General features: G+C 33.4%; 1 pseudogene across 1 annotated transcript; it reads left to right on the top strand.

The window, feature by feature from the left end:
- Window positions 1-7,844: 7,844 nt before the first annotated feature.
- LOC147293065 (plant UBX domain-containing protein 11-like) lies at window positions 7,845-16,449 on the top strand (annotated as a pseudogene). Its single transcript, XR_015120444.1, has 9 exons — window positions 7,845-7,944; window positions 10,850-10,902; window positions 11,004-11,085; window positions 12,465-12,530; window positions 12,622-12,689; window positions 13,253-13,503; window positions 13,602-14,118; window positions 14,665-14,940; window positions 15,912-16,449. The product of XR_015120444.1 is annotated as a plant UBX domain-containing protein 11-like (transcript).
- Window positions 16,450-25,193: the final 8,744 nt, after the last annotated feature.

The raw sequence follows: 25,193 nt of genomic DNA, 5'->3' as shown, positions 1-25,193 counted from the left end.
CCTATGGGTACTAGGCATTGCAGTTGGGTCGGGTGGGCTTGGGTCTGTTTTATTTTTTATTATTTTTTTTTAATTGGGTAAACAACATTTTTGTCTTTGTATTTTGATCACAAATCACATTTGGTTCTTCTAGTTTAAATTTTTTCAATTTGGTTCTTATGTTAATTTCAATTCTCATTTTTGTGTTTATTTTCTAGGGAACTTAAGGCTCACAAAAATTTTAGTGTTAAATTTTAATTTTAAGATTTTCTTGAATTCTTGTTTGAAAATGTAAATTTAAGACCACATATATGATTTTCGGTTATTTTTAATTAAAACTTGCGAGTTTAAAAAATGGGCTAATTACAAAAAAATTAATAAATATTTTTAATTTTACAAATTAGTCAATGAAATTTTTTAAAATATCATGACAGTCATTATTTACCAAAATGAAATTAAGAGAAACTATGTGAATTAACAACCGGACAAAACACAAAGAAAAGTTTACAGATATTGCCACTGTGCTGACTTGCTGCTAACATTACCAATGTCCAATCTTTTAAATTACATATAATTCAATAACAAATATATACTTTTTTTAATTGGTAACTGTGTGATAATTACCATTTTATAATTGGTAAATGTTACATAGTTACCTTTTTTAATTGAAAATTGTGTGACAGTTACAATTTTTATGTTTTTTAATTAAAAATTTTCACACAATTACTTTTTTTTTAATTGATAACTATCACACAGTTACCATATTTTAACTGGAAACTGTCACATAGTTACAGTTTTTCGACTTGATGACTGTGTAACAATCACTATTTTTAAAAGGCTTAATTATCGATTTACTACCCAAAACTATAACTCATTCTCATATTGCCACCTAAATTTTTTTTTTGGTCCCAGATTACCACCTATAACTTACATCGGTGTCCCATTTTACCTTGTTCCATCAACAATTTCGTTAAAAATGCTTACTTGGCCGTTTTTGTTGGCGTGGCGCGCTGGATGTGCATCACGTGTCACATTTTTTCATGTATTTTCTTATTTTTTATTTTTCCATTTTTATAAACTTTGAAAATTAATTAAAAATAGCTTCAAACTCAGAAAAATACACGGAAAATTCCTACGGACTTGTCTTACTAGTACTAATTTACTATGGAGTCAAAATACCAATTTTCCCTCTAAACTTTTCTAGAAAATTTGGGAAGTCCAAATTTATTTATAGAAAATTAAAATACTCTAGATTCTTTGGAAATTCATAGGATAATCTCCCGAACTCCAAAAAATATGAGGTCTGCACAGTTAGTCTTCTAAAAACTAACAATACCTTTCTTATGAACACTTGCTACTCAAAAGACCTCTCGATCTTAGAGGAAAAAAAAATTCCCTTTATAAAATAAATTCTAGAAAAATTCTAAAATTTCTGTAAAGTCTTGAAATAATTCTCTAAAACAGGCTTTTGGTAATTTCCAAAATATTTTTGAAATTCATCCGAGTGTTTATGAAAATTCTAGAATTTATTTAATAGAAGGAAATTTATTTTAATTTTCTAGAAATAAATTTGGACTTCCCAAATTTTCTGGAAATTTTTAGAGGGAAAATTGGTATTTTGACCCCATAGTAAATTAGTATTAGTCAAGATGAGTTCGTAGGAATTTTTCTGAGTTCAAAGCTATTTTTAATTAATTTTCAAAGTTTATAAAAATAGGAAAATAAAAAAATTTGAAAATAAAAGCAAAGATGTGACACATGGCGCACTGACAGCATTAACGGCCAAGTCAGCATTTTTGATGAAATTTTTGACGGAATAAAGTAAAATGAGACACAGATGTCAGTTACAGGTGGTAATCAGGGACAAAAAATCTTTCAAAAGACAATATGATAATGAGTTACAATTTTGAGTGGTAAATCGATAATTAAGCCTTTTTAAAATTGAGTCAAAATTTTTGGAAATGTATGATAGTAAATTTAACACTAGAAATAGTATAGGGCCACCCAAATTGAGCTGGGCTCATTGACTAATATGTAATTAGCAAATATGTGCATGTGATCATTATGAGAATTCAAATTGTATTTTGACTATTATGAAATTTTTAAATGTTTTATTAATTTATTTGTAATTTTAAATTAAAAAAGTTTATTAGTCTCAATTTGAAAAAAGTTAAATTTCATAATGTATTAAGATTATAAACGACATAAAACAAAAAAATAAAATTGGCAAAATTTGAACCACGAAAAATGATTTCAAATAAAAACACATGGATTAAATATGCAGTTTTGTTGCAGATAATGTGAATGTCTTTATCAGATAATTACATACCACATTTCATGTATTTATCTCCATAGATAATTATATAATATTAGCTAGATAAATACTCATTCTATTTTCCTGTGTTTATCTTAGTGATAATATATTTATCATAAGAGGTATATCTGATGTAAATATTTATCACTTGAAGCCTATAAATAGAGGCTTTATGGAATGGAAAAAGGCACACTGTTCTCCCATTTTTTCTCTCTAAAGTTCTTTATTTTTACAACACGTTATCAGCACGAAAACTCTGGTATAATATTGTTCTTTTCTTCTATTATTATAGTTGCAATATTACGTTCATACATACAAGCCAATGACAATTAACAGGCTTTTATTAATAAGAAGCAAGAGCTTATGTGTTCAACTCGATTGCTCTTATTTTTCCTGTTCGTTTCTTTAATCTATGCTACTGTGAGTGAGTGCATGCATAATGATTGCTCAAATTGATATAAGGAAATACAGGTTATTATAACCTTTTTCCTTGTTTTCGTTTATGCTTAAAAGTATTACGTTTATGTTATAAATCGTACAACTTGGTGCTATGCTTTTATAACATTGTTTCTTTCAAGTATTGTTTGGCTTTTGATTAATCTAATCAATTTATAGTAAGAGATATATTAAACAAATTGAATAGGATCCACTAATAGATCATGACACTGCTTGCATGATTATCTAATTAATCAATTAGTATTCTCTCATTTAATATTTTCTTGTTATATCTTTGGATATCTACCATCTGACAAACAATTAGTTGTCTTTAATCAGTTAGATGTTCGCAATTATGAATATTATTCCACCTTGCTCACCGAATGCTTAATTCTAGTTTTCTTTATTTGAGAATAGTTTTCAACCTGGAGTATTATTTAACTACAAAAAAATTACGTATACAAATAATTAATTTAATTGTTTGTTTTGTATCAAATATTGTTTGATTCAAATTTTCTGTCAAGGCCGATTGCATGAACTTCTTTACATGAGTTGTTTATATTGATTAATTAAATTTCTTTATGCAATTATATTGATGTTTATATATGGCTATACTTTCATATAGGGGTGGGTCGGAATACCGCTATAACCGAACCGCACCCGAAAATTGACGCGACCGATCCGCCCAGCAACCGCTCTCCTCTTTATTTTATTTATTTATTTATTTTTTTGAGTAAATCTTTTCTTTTATTTCTTGTTTGACACCCCATGTCTTTTCAACTTTTATCTTCTTCAGTAAAAACAAGTTTGGTCGTCTACCTTGTTCCCTACTAGTTTATTTCAAATATTAATTAATTTGATTTTTTTTTTTGGCCAAAATTAATTAATTTGATTAACTGATCAATAAATATGTGATCATAAATTTGATAGGCAAGTACAAGCACTCAACCAACAACTCAAGGATCATCTCATCAGTTAAATTTTTCAAGCTCAATTTGATGCAGTGTTTGAAGAAAAGAGTTGTAAATATCCTTTACACATGATTTTCGATATGTTAACTTTAGCATAGTTATGTTGCATTGCAACAACAATGTTTTTGGGTTGATAGTATTATGTGTTTTGTAAAATTATGATATATTGGGCTTCATATAAGAACCCTATGGAGACCTCATGTAGTTTTTTCATTCAAAATTAAGAATTTACTAAAACAATTTATTGTGTTATAATTTTGAATGAACAATTAGCTTAAAATAAATTCTGGAATAATAAGTATAGAAATGAGGTCTTCGATTGTTTTAGATTAAAAATGAGGTCTTCAATTGTTACATGCTCAAAAGAGGTCTTCAATTGGAATAAAGAGTATAAAAAGTGCAGAGTGAATAAATAAAAAAAGGGTGTAATAGGATAATGTGACGAAAGAGTGTAGTGTAAAGAAAAAAGTGCATACAGGAATAAAAGAGAAGAAAAAAAAAAGCAAGAAGCAAAATCAAGAAAATAAAATAAGGGGGAGAGAGAGCGTGAAAATTGAAAAAGGCAAGTAAGCTTTGGAAGAAAGAAATTTTCTCTCACCTCATTATTATATCAGAATTTATTAATTCAAAATTGTTAACTAAAGTTAGTTTAGAGAACACATGTCACCCTATAAATAAAGTGGTGAGTTTTTCAATTAAGCTTTGGAAGAAAGAAATTTTCTCTCACCTCATTATTATATCACAATTTATTAATTCAAAATTGTTAACTAAAGTTAGTTTAGAGAACACATGTCACCCTATAAATAAAGTGGTGATACTCACCACTTTTAGAGGTGGTGAGCAAATTTGCATTCATTGAAAAATACCAATTTGCCCATTATTTTTTTTCATTACTTATGAGCGTAAAATTATGATGTTGCTCTTAATTTAGTTTAGGGTATATAAATGAGGTTTAGGGTTTAGAAATGGGTGCCCAAAACTCAGGAGCTAAATCCTAAGCCATTTTGCAGCTAGGGGTCGGCAATACCCAAATTTTTCGGGTTCGGGCCGGACTTGGCCTTGAATTATAGGAGCCCAATAGGGCTTTCGGGCTGAGCCGGGCTGGGCTTGGGCTTTAATACACAAACCCAAGGCCCGCCCATCGGGCTTTGGCTTGCGGGCTTGGAGGGCCGGGCCGAGCTAGGCCCGAACGGGCGGCCTATAATGGGCCCAAAGCCTGTTTAGACACATATATATCTTAAAAAAAATATATGGGATTTTGGCTATATTGTGATTTGAACATGAGACCTCACATAACAAGCTTGAACTCTCAACCAACTGAGCTAACTAGTTTATTTGTTAAATTTGTGAATCATGACATATTTAATACCTATTTCGTTTGTTTACTTCAATAAATTATTAATATGTTTATTAAATTATTATATAATACTATTATGTTAGTAATAGTGTAATACCATAAATAATAAACTTTTAAAATTATATACAACATTACAACTATAATAAAACATAAATGTACATATGTTTTAATGTACATATGTTTTATTATATATTTTGTTACATATTTTTATAAACAAACGATGCAATTGTGTTTTCAACGATTCAAACCGTTCAAATTTTAGTTCCTCACTCAAAGATAATTCGTGCAAAAAATGAGATCAATCGGAGATGTAAAAGTGACATAACGAATTAACGATGGTCGAATTAATGAACGATCGTGATTTTTCTAATGATGATCGAATGGGTAGATGAATTTTGATTTGGCCGATTTTTTGTAAGGATGATCTTTGACTATGAACATAGAAAATGAACGTGTCAAATTGTTGAAATCATGTTGTGATCTTCATAATTATGAAAACAACAAGGTTTCAAGAAGATAGTTATTAGAATTATACTCTTCAAGTGTATTTATATGTAGAAGCTCACATATCGATCATGTTTTCATCGATTCGAACCGTTCAAACTTTAGTTCCCCACTCAAAGAGAATTTTTGCAAAAAATTAGCTCAATCGGAGATGTAGGAGTGACGTAACGGTGGTCGAATTAATGAATGATCGTTGTTTTTCTAATGATAATCGAACATACGAATGGGTAGATGAATTCCTATTTGGCCGATTTTTTGTAAGGATGATCTTTGACTATCAACATAAAAAATGAACAGTTCAGATCGTTGAATTAATGAACGATCGTGGTTTAATAACTTTAATTATAGTTGTATTATAAAAGTTTATTATAATAACTTTAATACCTATAGTTGTAAATTTATAATGTTGTATATGAGTTTAAAAATTTATTATTTATGGTATTACACAATTTACACTATTATTATTTACTAACATTATATGATTATAGTATTATTTAATAACTTAATAAGCATATTAATAATTTATTATAGTATACAAACGAAAAACCTATTAAATATGTTCTGATTCACCAATTAGACAAATAAACTAGTCAGCTCAGTTGGTTGAGAGTTGAAGTTTGTTCCATGAGATCTCATGTTCAATTCACAACGTAGCCAAAATCTTATATTTTTTTATTGAAAATATATTGTGTAAATGGGCTTTGGGTCGGGCCTAAGCAGGCTGGGCTTCGGACGGCCTGTGGGCTTCAAGGGGATGGCCCAAGCCCAGCCCAATGACTATTCGGGCCGGGCTGACTCAAATTTCGGGCCAGATCGAACTTCGGGCCTTGGTTTTTTGGTGATCTCTATTTGCAGCATAACAGTCAAATACAAACTTAATAAAAATTTAAATATAAATAATAATGTATGTTTATTAATTTATTATAATTTATATTTTTTTATTTTGACCAATAATAATTAAAATAAAATTATGAAAAAATACATTGATTAAAGTATAATCGTAAAATGTTTTGATTTATTTGTGATTAATCCGTAAAACATGAAGTTTTAGGAGAAAAGGTTAGGTAGTGCCTAGTGAGATCGTAGGGTATGAATAGAATTTCTACATTATAATTTTCTCGTCTTACAAAAAAGAAAAGAAAAAGAAAATAAGAAAACTCTTGATGTGCCATGAAGTTGTCTTTGTTCAGAGCTTAATCTGTTATACCATAATCTTCTCTCAACCCTAATTCTCACTAAGGTAAAAAGCTCCCCTCAACCCTCTCTTTCATCGTTTGGTTTCCGAGAAAAACTGCGAGGAACCAATAGAAAAGCAGAAAACTTAGAATTTTTTTTTTGAAAGACTTATCGTTTTCCAAAATTTCAAGTTCAATTTACTATTTATAAATGGAAAGTTGAATTTCTTTGCTCCATAAATTTTGCAAAATTTCCTTTCAAAATCACTGGTTGGTAACCTTGATTAGTTGGCGAGCTCAAGTTGCAGAAATTTCGGGGAATTGGGTGGAAATTGGGTTTCTTTTATTTAAGAATTACCTGGATGCAATTAGATTTTCCATGTATTAGTATTATACATATATATACATCTTTAGCTGGATTACTGTGATTCCTTGGGTTACTAATTTTATCTATCATTTTCTTTTCCAGAAAATAAAGAGCAATAGTTTACTGAAACTTTTACTTACCATGGTCGAGGTGTTAATTGGTGTTTACCTGAATTATGCAGTAACTGAATGTTTAGCTGAATTATTTGATAATTGAATTCACTGAAGTTTTTCTGAAGGAGAAATTTAATTAGTGAAGTTTTTTCATCTGCTTTAGATGCATTAAGAATGGATTAAATATTTTGTTCTACAGAATTATTTTATATCGTGAATATTGAATTCTTTGATTGTTGGCACTTGGCAGTAGATGCTGGGAGTATGCGGTTAATTTGGTGTAGCTTGACGATATGTTTATTTTGTGTTCGAAGTATACATTTAAGAGGACACTTGTGTAGTTGGGTGATGGTTTAAAAAAGGTTGCAGAATGAGTATGTAATTCAATGATGATATGCATATTTTTAAATTCAATTAAATAGTTTTTGGCCCTGTTATTCTTCGGACAATAGCTCAGGTACCCCTATAGTTTATTTGCTCATATGAGTTGATAGTGATTCTAGATATGTGGCTTTACATATTGAAGATCTATGTTTGTCCTTTTTTTTTATTTTTTTTTTTCACTATTGATTGTGTTTCTGTTTTGGAATCTACAGGTCTTATTAAAATTTTGGAAATTTTCTGAACAGATGGATTAGTCTCTCACCTATCTTATATACAAGGGTTCCATACCTGAAGCAATCACCGAAGCAAAGAAGCAGAGGAAACTCTTTGTCGTCTATATTTCAGGTTAATGATTGGGTACCTTTGGAATATGTTGTATATAAGCACATGATCTCCCGTTCCTTGTAAGCCAGTTTTGCAAGGATAAGTTCTACCTAGGGTTTAGCATGGTATCAGAGCATGTGTACTACAAGGATGGGCCAGGTTTGTATCTCTAGCCCTGCATAGAGGGGAAGTGTCAAGTGACTCTAGTGGGGGAGTGTTAGCATAGTTCCATAAGTCCTGGGTACTTTTGGAATATGCAGTCAATAAGCATGTGGGAACCCTTTCCTTGAAAGTTGGTTTTGCATGGATAAGTTCTACCCATGAGGTTACAAACATCACCTTTGGGTTGGGGAGGGGGAAATGACCATTGGAATATTTTGGATTCTCGCTTGGAGGCAATCCAACGGTAACCAGGTTTTGGGATTCAGTTGTGGAGAAAAGGGAGAAGAGATTCGAAGGTTGGAAGAAAGCTTTTCTATTGAAGGGAGGTATGGTTACTTTGATTCAATCTGTCTTCAGTAGTTTTCCAACTTATGACCTTCCATTTTTTTTTAGAATCCTAAGTAAAGTGGAAGAATGATTAGAGAAATTGGTGAGGATCTTTTGTTGGAATGTGTTGAGGGAAAACAAGAGCCTTTGGTTAGATAGGATATAGTGTTCAAAACTAAGAAAAATGTTGGATTAGGGTTGGGTAGTTTGTTGAAAAGAAATGACGCTCTACTTGGAAATTGGTTCTGGAGATTCCCTTTGGAGAGAGATTCTTTATGGTATGCTGTCATCAGAAGTAAATATGGATTACGTTTAAATGGTTGGGATTCCAAGATCCAACCAAAAGATATTTCTCAAGGCATTAATTCTTTTCTACATGTTGTCATTGTCTAGTGGGAAATGGGAAAAGACAGGATTTTAGAAGAATTGTGGGAAGTACATTTTTTCCTTGTCTACATAGAATTTTGACCTATCTTAATGTTTCCTTTAGTTGGGAATCTTGGGATTCTGATTTCCACTGAAGAAATTTAAATGATTATAAAATTAGGGAGTTTTCTTCACTACTTTCTTTGTTATAGATTGTCACTTTATTTTCATCTAGACTGGATAGGAGGAGTTGGAAGTTGGAGTTGTCAGGGGTATTCTCTTGTAAAGCCTATGCAAGGAAGTATTATGAGATTCCATCAATTTCATTCTTCCATCCCTCTTCTTTTATTTGGATGGCTAAAGTACCACTCAAGGTACAAGTTCTAGCTTGAATTTTCTCTCATGGAAGGTTCAACAGTAAACCTTGTGATATGGATCAGAGGAGAAGACCTAATGTTTTGTCTTCTTCCATAATGGTGTATCATGTGTAAAGGAGAGGCTGAAAGCACTGATCACTTGTTTTTTCAGTGTCTAATTGCATTGAAATTATAGTTTGTTTAGGGAAGCTGACTTGAAGCTGAGTTATTCCAGCACTCCATAATGCATTATTTTGTGAGATGTGCAAGGATTTGGGGGGGAGGGAAGAAGAGTTAATTTTCAAAGAGGTGTGGTGTGATGGCTATGTTTTGGGCAGTTTGGTTGAAATCAATTGAAGGATTTTTTGATAGCAAGAAGGGGTGGAGGTTTTGTGGGATAAAATTTGATTTTGGTCATCCTTACTGGCTTGGGTTTCCTAGGAGTTTTTAGAAGGTAACATTTTTGCGTATGTTGGCTGATTGGAGGACTATTGTTGTTTAGGAGATAGACTTTGTTATTGTATCATGATTTTAATACCTAAAGGTTAGCTAGTTTTTAGATCCAGCTTTCAGTGGACATCTTGTCCTCTGTAATATCTGTTTGTACTTGTTGAAAATTTTAATAAAATTATGCTTCTTATAAAAGATATAATACAGTTGCTATTAATTGTAGAAAGGTCTTAAATATTGGGTTTTATTAAGAAAGTGATTTGTTTTTAATCCATCTAGGTGAAGTATTTGATTTTGTTTATGTAGTAAACTTTATTAATAGAAAGTATTTAATTAAAGAAATTGATAGAGTTTTCCTAATTTTTTTAAACATATAATGATATAAAATGAAGACAAAATTTTGAGTCTTTTAGATGATCATTAAAGATATATTCTTCTTAACTAAAAATAAGAGTAATTCAAATCAGAAGTAAGCTTTAAGTATGAAATGATGTTAGTGAAAAAAAAAAAAAAACGCATCAGATATATATTCTTCTTAACTAATAATTCTGAAGTTTCCCTTTCTTCTTGTTGAATTGGACTGGGAAGCAGCAGTTTCTTAGGTTCTTGTGTTATGTTGGCATAGTTGTGTTGCCTTTTTTGGTTGTCAATTTGTTCAAGGGTTTATGTATTTTGCTATTCTTGTATAGTTTGAGTCTTCTCTAGGTGGACCACCAGTTCGCTGTATTTATACCATTTCTACTTAATTTTAATAAATTTGTTCTGTTTCCTATAAAAAAAAAGTATGAAGGGGAGGGTGAAGTGTTGAAAGAAATAAAAAAGAAGACGGAAAATTTCTCAAAATGATAGTCTTATAATAAGTAGCTGTATTAACTTATTTCTTAAAACAAGGTAGTTTAATAAGTAAAGAATTAATTTATTCCTTAAAATGACATCACTGCAATACAGATCTTTCTGTCCAGCGAATGCCTTCTCACATTCTCACTTTTATATGTAGTATGGATAATTCTTCTTATGCTGTATTTCATAACTTTGTAAAGAATCTTCTGTGATCTTTGCGCATTACAGTTTCATACATTAATACACTTTACTGCCACACATTATTTTCTTTTCCTTTTTTTAATTAGTAATTTCATATTATGTCAAGATTGTTTTGGTACATACATGATATCAAGATGTGTTATAATAGTTTTTGTTGTAACCTTTATTACATGTGCTTATTTATTTATTTATTTATTTGTTTTTTGGCTATCGTGGAATTTCAGGTAAAGATGTGGAATCTAGTCATTTGGAAAATTCCACATGGACTGATCCAAAGGTAAGTTTTGTTCCTTTTCTTCGTTTTATCTTTAATTATAAATTTATTTAAAGTTTATATTTCTTCTGGCTCTTATTCTTATGTTCGTGTTTTGCATTCAGGTGGCGGACTCGGTATCAAAGTACTGCATTTTATTACACATCCCTGAAGAATGCACTGATGCTGCAAATTTTTCTGCAATATGTATCCTTGTATAAAAAAGACAATCTATACATAAATTGGTTTGGAAGTTAGCCTCCTGAGAGAATGCTACATAATAATCTGACTTCAACTTCATGAGAATGCATCCTTAGAAGATTATGTTGTCTTAATTATCACATCAAAATCTTAAAAGAATTATTGTGGTAACTTCATTAGGTTCCAGCTGTTTTCTCTTTTTAGGATGATCAGGTAACTTCTGTTTCAATTGTGTGCATCTTTACTTACTCCCAAGCCTTGGGCACAAACAGTAACCAAGGGGGATCATGGCTTCACAGGACCGCTACCCAAAAAGAAAAAGTATTCTCCATTCTAATGTAAATCTCTATTTAGCCCCCCACAACCCAAAGTCAACCTGCTGCCCTCCCACTGCCCCAAAACAGCACCAACCATGCTGAGGACTATATATAAAGTTTATTGCATCTTGGCTTTAATTTCTTGTTGTGCTCAAATTGTAAAATTGACGTAAAAGCCCATTTTGCATATTGAATCAGTTATATCATACCTATTGTGACATTAAAACATTTACTCTAAACATATTATCTTATTTAATAAAATATCAAACATTTATAAGATAAGGAAACCTTCACATATATGTTTACTGATCTAATTTGGCCCCTCTTTCAATTATTTTTCATTTATTTATTTTTATTATTTGCATTCTGCCCTTGTCTGAGGGTAACACCCATATAGTTGCCTAGTAAATCCAACCATACAGTTTTTAACTTTGTACACTTCTATGGGGAATTTTATAAGAAGTACTAATGTATCACGTGCTTCTATCTTTCAAGAGGTGGGGATCCTGACATTCGAGTGTGGGAAGTTTTATATTAAAAACTAGGCATCAAACTTTGTAATTTGTTTTTTTCTTCCTAAGAGGAACATGCATATTTCACAAGTCATCTTTTCTTCTTTTTTTGTATTCTGTTCTTTTCTTTTTTCTTTTTGAACTATCAGTCATTTATCATCCATATTTTGAATAATGGCTAAAACTATCCATCATTGTCAGTATGTTGATTGTCTATCTCATTTCCCAAGCCCAAGACATTAGTGTTCCTGCAGAAAGCAGGAATGAGTGAAAAGCCATGAAGCGATAAGGCTTCACAATTAATTCCAAAATGAAGTCACAGCTTTTGTACGTTGTAATTTTGAAGTATGTGGTTTTAAATTCTGCGGTTCTTTGTTGACTATTTTTCTTCCTTATTCTTTGGTGATAGTCTTAATAACTGGTGAAGCTGTTTTATATGCTGCATATACCAATTAGCACAATTGCATTTTCTAAATTACATGTTGCATAGATTATTTTAGGCTGTTTCACATTATTTGAAAGTCAAAGAGTCTATCCTTACATCAACCTGTTGCAGACCCACAGAAATCTGTACCTTGTATAACAGCTATTGGATACAATGGTGTACAACTTTGGCAAAATGGTATGGTTTGTGTGAATCTTTGTTTTAAGTAAAGTATATAGACCAATACATAAGCATGTCCTAATAATTTTGTCCCTTTGCAAATTTATAGAGGGCTTTGTCAGTGCTGAGGTTCTGGCATCCAGTTTAGAGAAGTTGTGGTTGGGTCTTCATATCCAGGTATACTTTTTCTGTTTTCCCATTGCTGGGCTATCGGTCATCATAGTTTAGTGTCAACTCTGCTTTGAAAACACATTGATGCTTGATGAGATGATGTTTGTTTTGACCTTTCTCTGACCGTGTTGTGCAAATGTTTTTGATCCCTTTTTTACAATTTATGTTAAATGAGGTTTTGAAATTTTGATTTTTCTTGTTAATAAATACTGTGGTTGCTCCCTTTAACCATCTTCAAAAATGAAATTGGAGTCATTGTATTATACTGTTCCCAATTCTACTTATCTTTGCCTCTTACAGACTCACAACTTGTAGTTGCGTTTATCATTTAAGCATTTGCAACATCAACATTACCTCCCTTTTGGAATCACATTTTGATGTATGCAAATCTTGGAAACATTAGAGAGTCTGTCCATGTGATTTGAGCAAATAATCTGCTGGTACTCTTTATTTTGGCTATATTCTCTAGACCTCCCTCGCCTACATATTAGAGTGTACAAGACCTTGCAATTTTCTCAGTTTATATTCAAAAGAAATAATAACTAGTATTATCTCATGATGAACTGTAGGAAACAACTGAACTGTCTTGAGTGCAGCTCTTGCTTCAAAGAAATCTGAACCATCTACTTCTGGGGTTCCTAAAACTGTCTCAGCTGATGAAGAAAGTTCCTCAAGTATAGCTGTTCTATCTGACCAAGGAAGTTCCTCAACTACAGTTGTTTCATCACCTTTAACAGATCAAAATGGTCAATCAACAGTTTCTATAGGGGTTGCCTCTGACATGATGAAGGAAGACAAAACTTGTGATTGCACAGTTGAGGTATATATACCTGCATAGACTGCCTTGTTACGTTTTTTAGTATTTATAAACTTCATCTTCCATGATGTGATGGTTCTGTTTTGCTTTGACATAAATAGGATAAAAAAAATGATTTAGGAGTCAAGACCTCTTCAAAATCACTTGATGCTAATGAGTTAGAGTGTGTCGGGGAACAGGCCAGCCGTTCCCCCGAAGCTGCTAAAGGATTGCAGGGTCTTTCTGTGGGAGACCAGAACAAATCTGGAGGCAGTCATATTTCTTCCAGTGAAGAAGGTGGTTATACAGGCCCAGAAAAGATCACTGCTAATCATTCAGGTGTCTCTGGAGGAGATTCACAAGCATTTAGTATTGAAGAAAATGAAGTTGTGCAAGTTGGAAAAGGTGAAGATGAAGATGATAAGAAGGTTGATGCATTTGAGAATTGTATAGGGGTCAATAAATCAAGTGATGTTCACTTAAATATCCGAACACCTATTGGTATGAGCCTACGAGAGAAGTTTCCTCTGACGAGCACTTTGAGAATGGTCAAAGACTATGTTGATAAAAACCAGGGAAGTGGTTTTGGCTCTTATGATCTAGCCATCCCCTATCCTCGCAAGGTATTCAGTGATCAAGGTAAGAAATGCTAGATAGTTATTACCTACCTTTCTTTTTCACTAAGATAGCTATTGCATTATTTGTTTGAAAGTTTGAATGTACGTTGACTTGTAACCTGTGGACATTCCCTTTGGTCAAAATCCTGGAAATGTTTTTCTAGTATATATTACTGCCTTCTTTTGCACTATCCTTCAATTTTGTACTGGCCTGGTAGACTGTGTGTTTTCGTTGTGTGCACATCTGTTGTCCATGCACTTGCAATTGCAATGCAAGTGCATCTGTGATGTTTTCTTGTTTGGTAGGTAACAGTAACGCTAAGAAACATGCTAACATCTACATTCAAATTAGTACGTTGAATTACTTTTGCATAAGAATTAATATGCCATTTGCATGCATGAACATCAGCGCACATGAGATTTATATGTGCTCTCTCTCTCTCTCTCTCTCTCTCTCTCTCTCTCTCTGTTTCTGTCTGTCTGTCTGTTTGTTTCTCTCTCTCTCTCTCTCTTGTAATGTGTTATTATCAAAACAAGCCGTTCATAATTTCTTATTGGTTTAATGCAGATTTAAGTAAATCATTATCAGAGTTGGGTCTGTTTGATAGACAAGCATTGATAGTGGTTCCGCATCAGCAAGCAACTGGTTACCTCAGAGGGGGATCTGCATTCTCAGAACAAACAGATTCACAAAATATTGCTAATTCCTCAACTGAAAGTAATGGGGGATATTTTTCATATGTGAAAACAGCTTTATCTTTCGTAAATCCTTTTTCTTATTTTGGTGGTGGTGCTAGCTCATCAAGTTCGGGACAGAAATCTCAAAATCCCATGTGGGAATATAGTGAGTTTCTACTCCCTACTCTTATGCCAAAATGTCTCTATAACATTCCTACTAGGTCTCTCATTCGGGCTTAGGAAGTTTTTTATCTTATGACTTTCAAGCATGCTGAAGTTTAGGTGCATTTGAGCCACTAGCAAAATAAAAGAAATTCTCACAATTGCTAGTATAGTTTGGTCAAAGAATTGATTTTCACTGGGGAAGAGCCCTACTTTTTACTCGATATTTGCAAATGGAATGTAGAGGCAGGCATAATAATCTGTGTTAGCTTTTAAGGGCGAGGTCATCAGTCCGTCTTCTATTTCTATGAACCAATTATGAATAACATCTACTGGTCACATATTTTTTATATGACCCTTAGCTCAAGTGGCATTGGTGGGATGGGTGAAAAGTAGATTGTAGGTTCCATTACCTGTGTAATTAAAAAACAAGTTACATGGGGTTTGAACATGGCTCCTCCCTTATTCGGTTGGGATATTGGGTTCAGTTTAGGTAGTTTAATTAGCTAGTAAAATGGGGTCGTTGTAAATGTATAACCCGTATGAATTGTAAATTTGTTGTACCCAAATGAAGTGTGGTCAACACAGTAAACACACCTGCATACACGGGGGAGATGGACCATGAGCCTTTGTTGTGCACTTTCTTTCTAGAGCTAACTTGTGGGAAGAAAAAATATAAATGGAGGATAATGAAACAGTAGTGTAAGCTTCTTAATTGAAGTTGCAGAGGTTACCAATTAATATTTTTCTCTCTCCATCAATTGTTATATATTATACTTTTCTATTCCTTCATTTGATGGTGATGTTTAGGAAGTTAGATTGGTGCACAAATAACATTGCAGATATTTATCAATCTGTTTATAATTTTCTTCTGTTAGTATAAAATTTTGTTTCATTTAATGAATGTTCTTTTTTGAACATTGTTGTGGCATTAGTGCATTACTCAATAACTTGACATTTTTCCTGTTTCATTAGACCCGAATCCTGCAGTTCAAAATAACGCCACCGAAAGCACTTCTGCAAGTGGTAGAAATGAAGGCAAAAGCAAGAAACCATCAACATCTCTTTTGGGAAGTAATATTCACACATTGAAACATGATGACGATGATGGGCAGTTCAGCGATAGAAATTCCTTTTGGAATGGTAATTCTACACAGTATGGTGGCAATGATGATGCCAAATAATATCTGTGATTTTAAACTCTACTCTGTTCTTTGAGTCACCAGATCCGTAATTGTCTGCTTTTTGCTTCTTACCTTGCTAATGAGTTTGATATGAAAATAGAGAATTGTAGATAATAAGAAAAAGCTTTCGAGTCTCGGATGGTTCTCGTTGTTTTTCATAATCATGTTGAGTTCATTTCTATTCATATAGGAAGGGATGAAAGAACAATGAATCCCATGAAATAGTTTGGATAATTATCAACTCGTCATACTTTTGAACCTTTTGAGTGTCATGCTTGTAAATATTTGTACTTTCTGGATAATCGTAATGCTGGTCTTTAATTTTGTAATTTGATTTTTGAGTCTAGTGCAGCCATGCGTGCTGGCCCATTAAACTTGTTTATGGCAGGTCATGGGTCGGCCCATCATAGGGCTTGGTACAATCTAAATTAATTTGCAATCACAGATGCTGCAGTAGGGGTGCTAAAATAGCTTTAAAATAGCTTTATAAAAAAATTTCAAAGATTTTTGACATGATGCACCATTTGGTATTGTGACGCTGTGTACTAATTAATAAAGAACCTTGTCTTGCAAATAATTTATTGCATAACTTATAGAAAACAAGAGAATTCATAACATTATCATAAAGCACAATGTGTTCTATTGTCTTTACTATATATACATTATTGGTAAATTAATTAAATTCAACAAATAGAAAAGTAGAAACCCGAACGTAAATTGAGTAGTATATATAAAGATTTCAGAGAAACAATATCACAACAGATGTGGCTGTTACCATACTAGCTACAACCAAAAAACTCAAGTGAAAGGTATATCCGCATATGTACTAAAACCAATCATTTGATGTAATTTTCAGGGATTATCAAATGTATGAACTCCTGTTTAGGTAATAGAAAGGGCCAATTTATTTATAATAAAGTTTGGGATTGCTTTTAGAATTGGCGCTTTCAGATTAGTAAAAGCGATTTTGGTTGCGTTTGACAGAAATAAATAAAAATGTTTCCGAGTTATAAACGCGCTTTTAAATAGTTTTTTGAGAAGTACTTCCAAGTACTTTTGCATGAAGCATTTAAAATTTTTATAAAAATTTGTATGTGCTTATAAGCAGAAGCGCTTCTAATAAAAGCTCTACTGATTATGAGCGCTTCTAATAAACAGTGTCAAACGGGTCCAAAGTTTTATGAAATATAAGTGGAGATGATAAGGAACTAAATAAGTTAGACTCTTGAAACCCATGTCTCTCTATACTAAGGTTCTTAATGTTCCTAGTCATAGAATTTTTAATTGGGCACTAACAGCTCAGATAACTGTTTCAACACAAAAATGCTCGGCCAGATGGAGGGCTGAGGGTCTTGTCAAAACACGCATCGCCGTGTGTGAGGCGAGGTTTCCGACCTTATGCGGGCGTGCCACTATTCGGCTTTAAAAATGAGTGAATGAAAACTTTAATAAAATAAATTCGTTGTGCCAAATAGAAATGAAATAGAAATCTAACTTTTAAAAAAAACAATTGTGCAATAGGAAATGAACCGGAAAGGCCTATCTAGATTCTTTTCTTGCCTAGATCGACTAGAACTTTTAACAACCAAAATGTAAATAAAATAGCAACATGAATTTAAAAGAAAGTTTAATGGGGAAATAACACTAAAATAAATTCAAAGCATTACAAGAGGTGTTCTTGCAAAACCCAAAATACAAAGAAATTGCATAAGCATAAGGAAATACAATTAAAAGGGCCTTGAAAAGTTGTGCATTTGGAGCCTTTCATTGATCCTTGTAGCTCCCTTTTTATAATAAGCCATTTACTTTGTCTCCAAATTTTGTAGCCACGTATGTGGTTTAGAATGACTTGCTTTTAGAGTAGGTAGACAGTTGTAAATGAGTTATTTGAGTGGTAAATAGTTGTTGATGAGTTGAAAATGAGATAAGATTAAGTTGACGAGTCACTTTTGGATTGCAAACATGTCCATCCGAAAGCCATCCAATATGGTAAGTCAAGAGCATTACACTGTATTTGGATTAATACTTAATGACCATCCTTATATTTCAGCTTGCTGATATCCAACTAGAAAAGTATGTCAAGTGTTGAATTTAGCATCATACACTACGACTCTAAGGCCCCATCCTTGATAGTAATGACATTTCATTGATGAATATTTGTATGTCAGCATATATGACTTATTTATTATAATATGGTTTTGCACGATTGATTGATCGGCAGGTACACTTAGAGCAAATGAACTATAAATTGTGTCGTGCATGTTATTATCTGGTCATCCTGTATTTTGGTGTAATGTTTATCTTTTGATTACTATCACATTTTCTCTCTGATTGTGATCTCTTGTTATTCTATTTAATGAAAATCGTTTGCTAAAGTACACGACATATTGCATTACAAAGAATAACAATGTGGAAATCCAATGTGCACATGTCATGCAGGTTGGGAAAAAAAAAGTTGGGTTTTGATCGAATTAATAATCAAAGAGGAGAAGAAAAAGAGACAATGTATGCCTAAACAGTACTAATTATTGATTGTTTGAAGCCAATGCCTAACTTGACTGATTAGCAGGCTGAGTTGTAAGTCCAAAACCAAATGGGAAGAGGGGATCATAATGTGCATCACCAACATTCATAGGGAGCTGATAAACTGTCTTGAACCAAGTCCTTGGAAGCAATCCAGTGAATCCATAATCACCAAAAAGAACATCAGCAATTCCCATTTGTACCCAGTGAATCCATAAACTGTCTTGAACCAAGTCCTTGGAAGCATTTGGCTCCGACACAGACATTGGTGATAGTGTCTGCAATTGTCAAATTCAAACTATCCCCATTTGTCTCGGCGTAGGGGTGCTCTCCATCAGAAACAATGGCATAGTCAAACTTGTTTGACTTCACAAAATCAGCATCAGGGTTTTCACGGAAGACAACTTCTGTGCTGGGATCAACTGCAGCTTTGATGGCACTTAGGATTGTGGTTCCTGTACACAGATGAATTATGGTCGAAATTAATTAAGCAGATCGACTATGGCATTATATATTGTAATGCAAGGCTTAACATTCCTGGTGTTGAATATACACTTAACACAAAAAGCAGATATAAATATACCATCAGTGAGGTTGTTGCCACTAAGTCCTTGCCAAGTGAGAGTCCACCCACCACATTGATAGCCCAAATTGACAGCCCAAATTGACAGCAACCAGGATCTTCTTGGCCTTTGTACGGAGTGGCAGTAGAGGTGTGTCTGCATTTTCTCCATTCTTCAAAAGGACAAGTGACTTCCTCACTGCTTCCCTTGCCATATCTCTATGAGCCTGCAATTAATAATCATATAACATAACACATAAGCATCCATGACTACTTGATCATCATTCATCTGGTACATTAATTATTTTAGAAGGTTTAGTGTAAGAGATCAAAACCTGGCTTCCAAGCTTGTCAGCAAAGCTCTGATAAGCCAATGGGTTCTCAAACAGACCCATCATGAACTTGACTCTCAAAATTCTCCTAACTGCATCATCTATACTGCTCGGGGATACGCTTGTTATTGACAAGGTTGGTCACAGTGCCAATGAACTCAGTATGATTGAAGGGAACCAGACCTGAAAAATTAACACAACTTATTAGAATTGCATAGTTTAAAAATCAGAATTAGAGTTTTTCCACTTTTATTAGCATTCATATTTGATTTGTATACAACTAACCATGTCAATGCCAGCTAGAAGACCAGCAAGAACTGAATTTCGGTAATCTGAATGGGGTGGATAGGTAAATTTGTCAATACCCTGAAAGCCTGAGATGACAAAACCCTGAAATTTGAACAATAACATGGTAGTAATTAGTACTGCTCATTCATTCATTCATCCATTCATGTCACAATTTACACTTAGATAATAACATGGTAGTTCATTTACACTTAGATAATAACATGCATGACACAATTTATAAGTCATTTGCATAAGACATAGAGCCCTATTAACGATGATTGGAGATATATGTACACTGATATCTCGTATGCGAGAAATTTCTTATATGTTTATCTTTAAAAATTCGTTTTGAGATTTTTGAGACTAAACATTATTTGGTCATCAAATATTCATGATATGATTATAGAGTTTGACTGATGACATTCTTATACCTTGTGATACTAACACTCACTTGAAGAAAATGAAAGATATATTGTTTGAGCAGGTATACTCAGAAGGGCTGTTAGAGAGCCACATCTCGGGAACTAAATATTGAGAGCCTTACAATCGAGTACCCAATATTTGAGAAGAAATCATGTCCCTGAGATAATTTATGGTCAACATTGGGCTTGACCAGAAAGTGGGCCTCAATTATATTTGCTATCATCATTAAATCTTAATCCCATTCTGAAATGAGAAGGATCAGTTAGTCCGGATAGGCATAATTCAAGGAACAGGTCATCAAAGCAGTTGTCGTCATTAAATTAGTTTAAAATCCTTCATGTGAGAAGATTATAAATGAATAATGCTATACTTACCACATTCTTGTACCACATTTTTATACCATCTCACGTGTCATTACTTTATTGGACAGAGTTTTTCTTTTTCTTTTTGGGTTTTTTATTTTATTTTTTAGTATCCAATGTATGAATGCCATGTAAGTTGCCACATAAGGTGGTATGAAATTATGGTATAAAAATGTGGTATATCTAGCACTACTGATTATAAATATAAGGTCAGAACAGGCTTTGGGTATGGGACTTTATTGTTGAACAGAGTGCTACAATGAAATATTCTGCATTGCATGAAATAGATAATTGCAGTTATTTTGTTTTGGTCAAAATGTTTGCAGAGATTAGCAATGCAGAAAATGACTGTGAAACAGGCAATTGGTATTATATTCTTTGTTGGAGAGTTAATTTCGGTATAGAAAGAGCTTGGTATTTGAAAATTATATGGAACACTTAACTACTGATACAGGAAAAGGGAAACCAATCAAAAGAGAAAAACAAAAACAGGAAAAAAAAAATTAAATCAACACAACATTTTGTGGAAAAAGTATAGATCCCATAATTTGGAATTCAAATTTATTGAGTCACATATGAATACTGGAATTTGTTCCGAAATTAATTGGATTATTGATGCAAGTAAGAAATGTGAGGTTTGAGTAAGATGTACAATCAACAGTAGAGTATTTATCATGAATTGCATTATCTACAATGAAACAAGTAATTAACCAAGTACCTGCAGTGCACTATGTATTGCACACCAGTTCTTCCTTTCGAGTTATAGGCTCTTGAAAACCTACAAATCATGCCAACATAATAGTTTTAGCCAATTGACAAAACAAAATGGCCAATATATTGGATAATTAAAACATAAAAAAATGTCAAATAGAGACAAGAGAATAGCACAATGCACCCAGAATGTACAAATTAAAACTAAATTAACTAATCAAAAAGGATCACCAGGAGAGAAGTGGAGGTGGTAGTGATTGAAAGTTTACAAATGATTTGAATAGGAAGTTTTCAGCAACTGAGACACTCCCCTCAGCAAATCTTCACAGACGTTGAGTGATAACAGTCTCTCACTTTGTTGTTAAAAGGGATAAAACCAAGATAGAATCTCTGGCCACTCTGGCAAAGCTTTTAGTACAGCAAATCAGTGAGGCTGTGAGGTGGTTCAAAATATCTTCAAGAGCAGCAAACTATTTCAAATTACAAGAAATGAGTTAACATAAACACATGAACTAGAGAATCGAGAGTTAGTGAGAACAGTGATGCTTAAGATTGTAAATATCTGTTGGTTGTTGCAATTAAATAAATTCCAACAAATTTGGTAGGAAACCATTTTTATGCTTGGAGATGATGAAGGTCCAGGAAATTGTAGGTTTAAAATGCTGCATGTTTGCATCAATCACATGGTGCAACAGAGACTGCTGATTGCATTCCTAAATTTCCTTCTCTGTCATTTCACCATCTTTGTTCTATTCAACTTTACACGCAGCTCTTGTGCCCTTGCAGTGTAATTAATTAAGTCCTTGCTCTCTCTCTCTCTCTCTCTCTCTCCCTCCCTTTCTCCTCTCCTACCACAGCTCACCCAACCAAAAAAAAAAAAAATAAAATAGAAATACTGAATTAACAGATAAAAATAATTTCCATATAGACTACAAATTACCTTAAACAAGTGGTCAACCAAGAAGTGTGATAAAGAACCCACAGATACCAAGAAGCATTTCCTTGTAACAACAGGGTATCTGCATGTGCCATAACAAACATGTCCAACATGGCTTAGAACATATTTATATGCATTGTAATAACGAATATAATTCTAAGCATTATGCAAGAACTTAATTCAGAAAGGAACATGATATCAAAATAAGAGGCTAGATAGCTTGAGAAAGACACAAACATATGAATATCATTTAACAAAATCAACACAACATATATTGGAAAAAAAAAAAATCTCAAATGATAAGCACTCAAGCTAAATATTTGAATACATACAAGTCAAGTATATAAGGAAAATGATTTTTAAGAATAACTGGAACAAAAGATGCTAGTAACTAATCAGTTCTTATGATTATATGGAAATGCAATATATGATTATTAGGGTAATTCTCATGATCACTGTCACCAAATAGCCAAAAATGCAGTGCGATGCAGGGCAAAGGGAACTCAAGTACCAAGACTAAGTTTGCACTTATTGCACAGCACTTGTTCTTCCAATTGAGTAAGAGCCTGCTGAAAATCGAAAATTATGACTAAATAATAATAGATGGCGCCATTTGGAGAAAAAAAAAAAGAACCTAGGAAGAACATAGACAAGTGAAAGATAGAGCAGAGGCAAGAGAAGAGTACAAAGCATTATAAAAACTATTTAAACCTACTATGCGAAGATATAGGGGGCTAGAAACACCCAAAACACCAGGGAGATTTAACAAGAGAAAGATTCTATTACTTGATGCTCATATTTGTTGAAGTCACTCAACCCAAAACTTGAACATAAGTGTGCTTATTCCAGTATGCTCCTTGCTTGGAAAGGAGAGGATTATTAAAACCTGAAACAAAAAACGCATAGATGTTAATGCAATGACACCAAAACTTAAGTGTTAAAACTGCAATTTTTTTTTTCTTTGTTCTTCCTTTTTTTTGTAGGAGAGAAGGAACTTCCAATGACGAAAAGTACTAGTAATATCCCCTTTACTTAATTGGAAATGCTAATTGAAACCTGACCCAAAAAGTTAAAAAGTTCCCATGAGAACCAAAGTCATGAAGGACCATACCAAATCTGGTATGTATTATAAACTTGTACAAGATTCAGCTTGAAGCCTGTTATGCATGAACAGACGTTAACATCAACTTGATCACTGAAAGTATATCCAAAATAATTCTTACTAAAACAAAAGGAATATTATAAACAAAAGGACTTTCACTATTCCTTGTAGAGTCGATCTACCACTAAGATGCGTCAACCAACTATGCTAATCTGACAATTCAAATCTCTGTAAATACAATTCGAAAATTCATTCATGATACAAATATAGTAGGTTTATTGATTGTTATTTTTCCGTTTCATTGTCATTCTGATTCCCTATAAAAAGGAACATAATATCCAAACTGAGAGGCTAGGTTGAGAACAAAACAAACAAGTATATGTATATAATATACAAAAAGCAACGCAACATGTCCTGGAAAGAGTATATATATATATTAAATGATAAGGGCCTGAAGTACCTGGACTAAGTTTGCACCTATTGCACATCACTTGCTCTTTCCAGTTGACTAATAAGAGTCTCCTGAAAACCCACAAATTATGGCAAAATAATAACAGATGCCATTCAGAAAACAAGCTAGGAAATACATAGACGTGGAAAAGATAGAGCAGAGTACAAAGCAATTAGGAAAGCATACTTTGTGAAACTTGAAGCAATTAGGATGAAACTGGCGCATCTTGGAAAATGTCTAATTGTGGTAGTTTGCTGAGTCGTCGCATGGTTTCAATCAGTCTTCAAAGGCTGAAGACACTTGGAATGTGAGAAATCTTGTGCCATTCTGGGCCACTCCCCTTGGTGCATCTTTCCTTTAGACGGTGACAATTATAAATACGTAGAGTTTCTAACTTGGTGAGGCGTTTCATAGCTTTGGCTTTAGGTAGATACATCAGATTCTCACAATTCTCAATACTCAGATGGGTAAGAGATGTAAGTCTACCCAACCAGTCTGGAAAAGCCTCCACTCCGTGAAAAGATTGTATCGACAAAGATGTTAGAGAAGTGAAGTGTTGAATTTGTTGGGGCAGAGACTTGAGCTTAGGCCACCCCCGCAACGTTAATTGTTTTAGTTGTGGTATAACCTCAAAATTGGGGAAAGAATCCAGCTCCCCCCAGAACATTCCAATGTCCATAACTTCCAAACGAGCGAGACAATGTAGGCCCAATGGCAAATATTGTAATTTCCCACAACTCAGTATAGTGAGTTTTGAAAGAGATTGCAACCTGGATACGTCTTCTACCGCAGATATCAAATTGCCGCAATACTCGATTGACAACGTCTCAAGAGATGTGCAGGATGGTAGCCCACTCGGCAGACTTGTCAACCCATCACAATTTACAATCTCCAACACACGAAGGGATGTGAGGTTATCTAAATTGGGAATACTCTCTGGAGTCAGGAAACCGCGTATCGACAACCTCTTAAGTGAACGAAGGGATGTCAGGCTCTGATTTGAAATCCATGAAATTAGCTTAGGGCAATTAAATATGCACAAATTCTCAAGGACGGGGGCATGGTATTCAAGCCCACTCGGTAGGCTTGACAATTCATCACAATCTTCAATTTCCAAATAACGGAGGTATGGGAGGACGTCTGAAAATGGAATGGATGTGAGATTGGGAATTCCACTTATTGTCAAGTATTGAAGAGAGGTGCAGTATTCCAACCCCTTTGGTAGGCTCGACAACTGAGGACATCCCTCAATAAAACAGCTGCGGAGAGATACAAGGCCTTGTGTTATGGGAATGGACGTCAGATTAGCGCACCCGTCTATACTCAATGTCTGAAGAGAGGTACAGTGTTGTAACCCACTTGGGAGGCTTGATAGTTTCTCA

This window comes from Dryas octopetala, chromosome 2, assembly GCF_963921425.1.
Source record: "Dryas octopetala chromosome 2, drDryOcto1.1, whole genome shotgun sequence".
Taxonomy (NCBI): Eukaryota; Viridiplantae; Streptophyta; class Magnoliopsida; order Rosales; family Rosaceae; genus Dryas; species Dryas octopetala.
The sequence above is the reverse complement of the archived record's forward strand: the minus strand, read 5'-3'. Positions and strand labels throughout refer to the sequence as shown.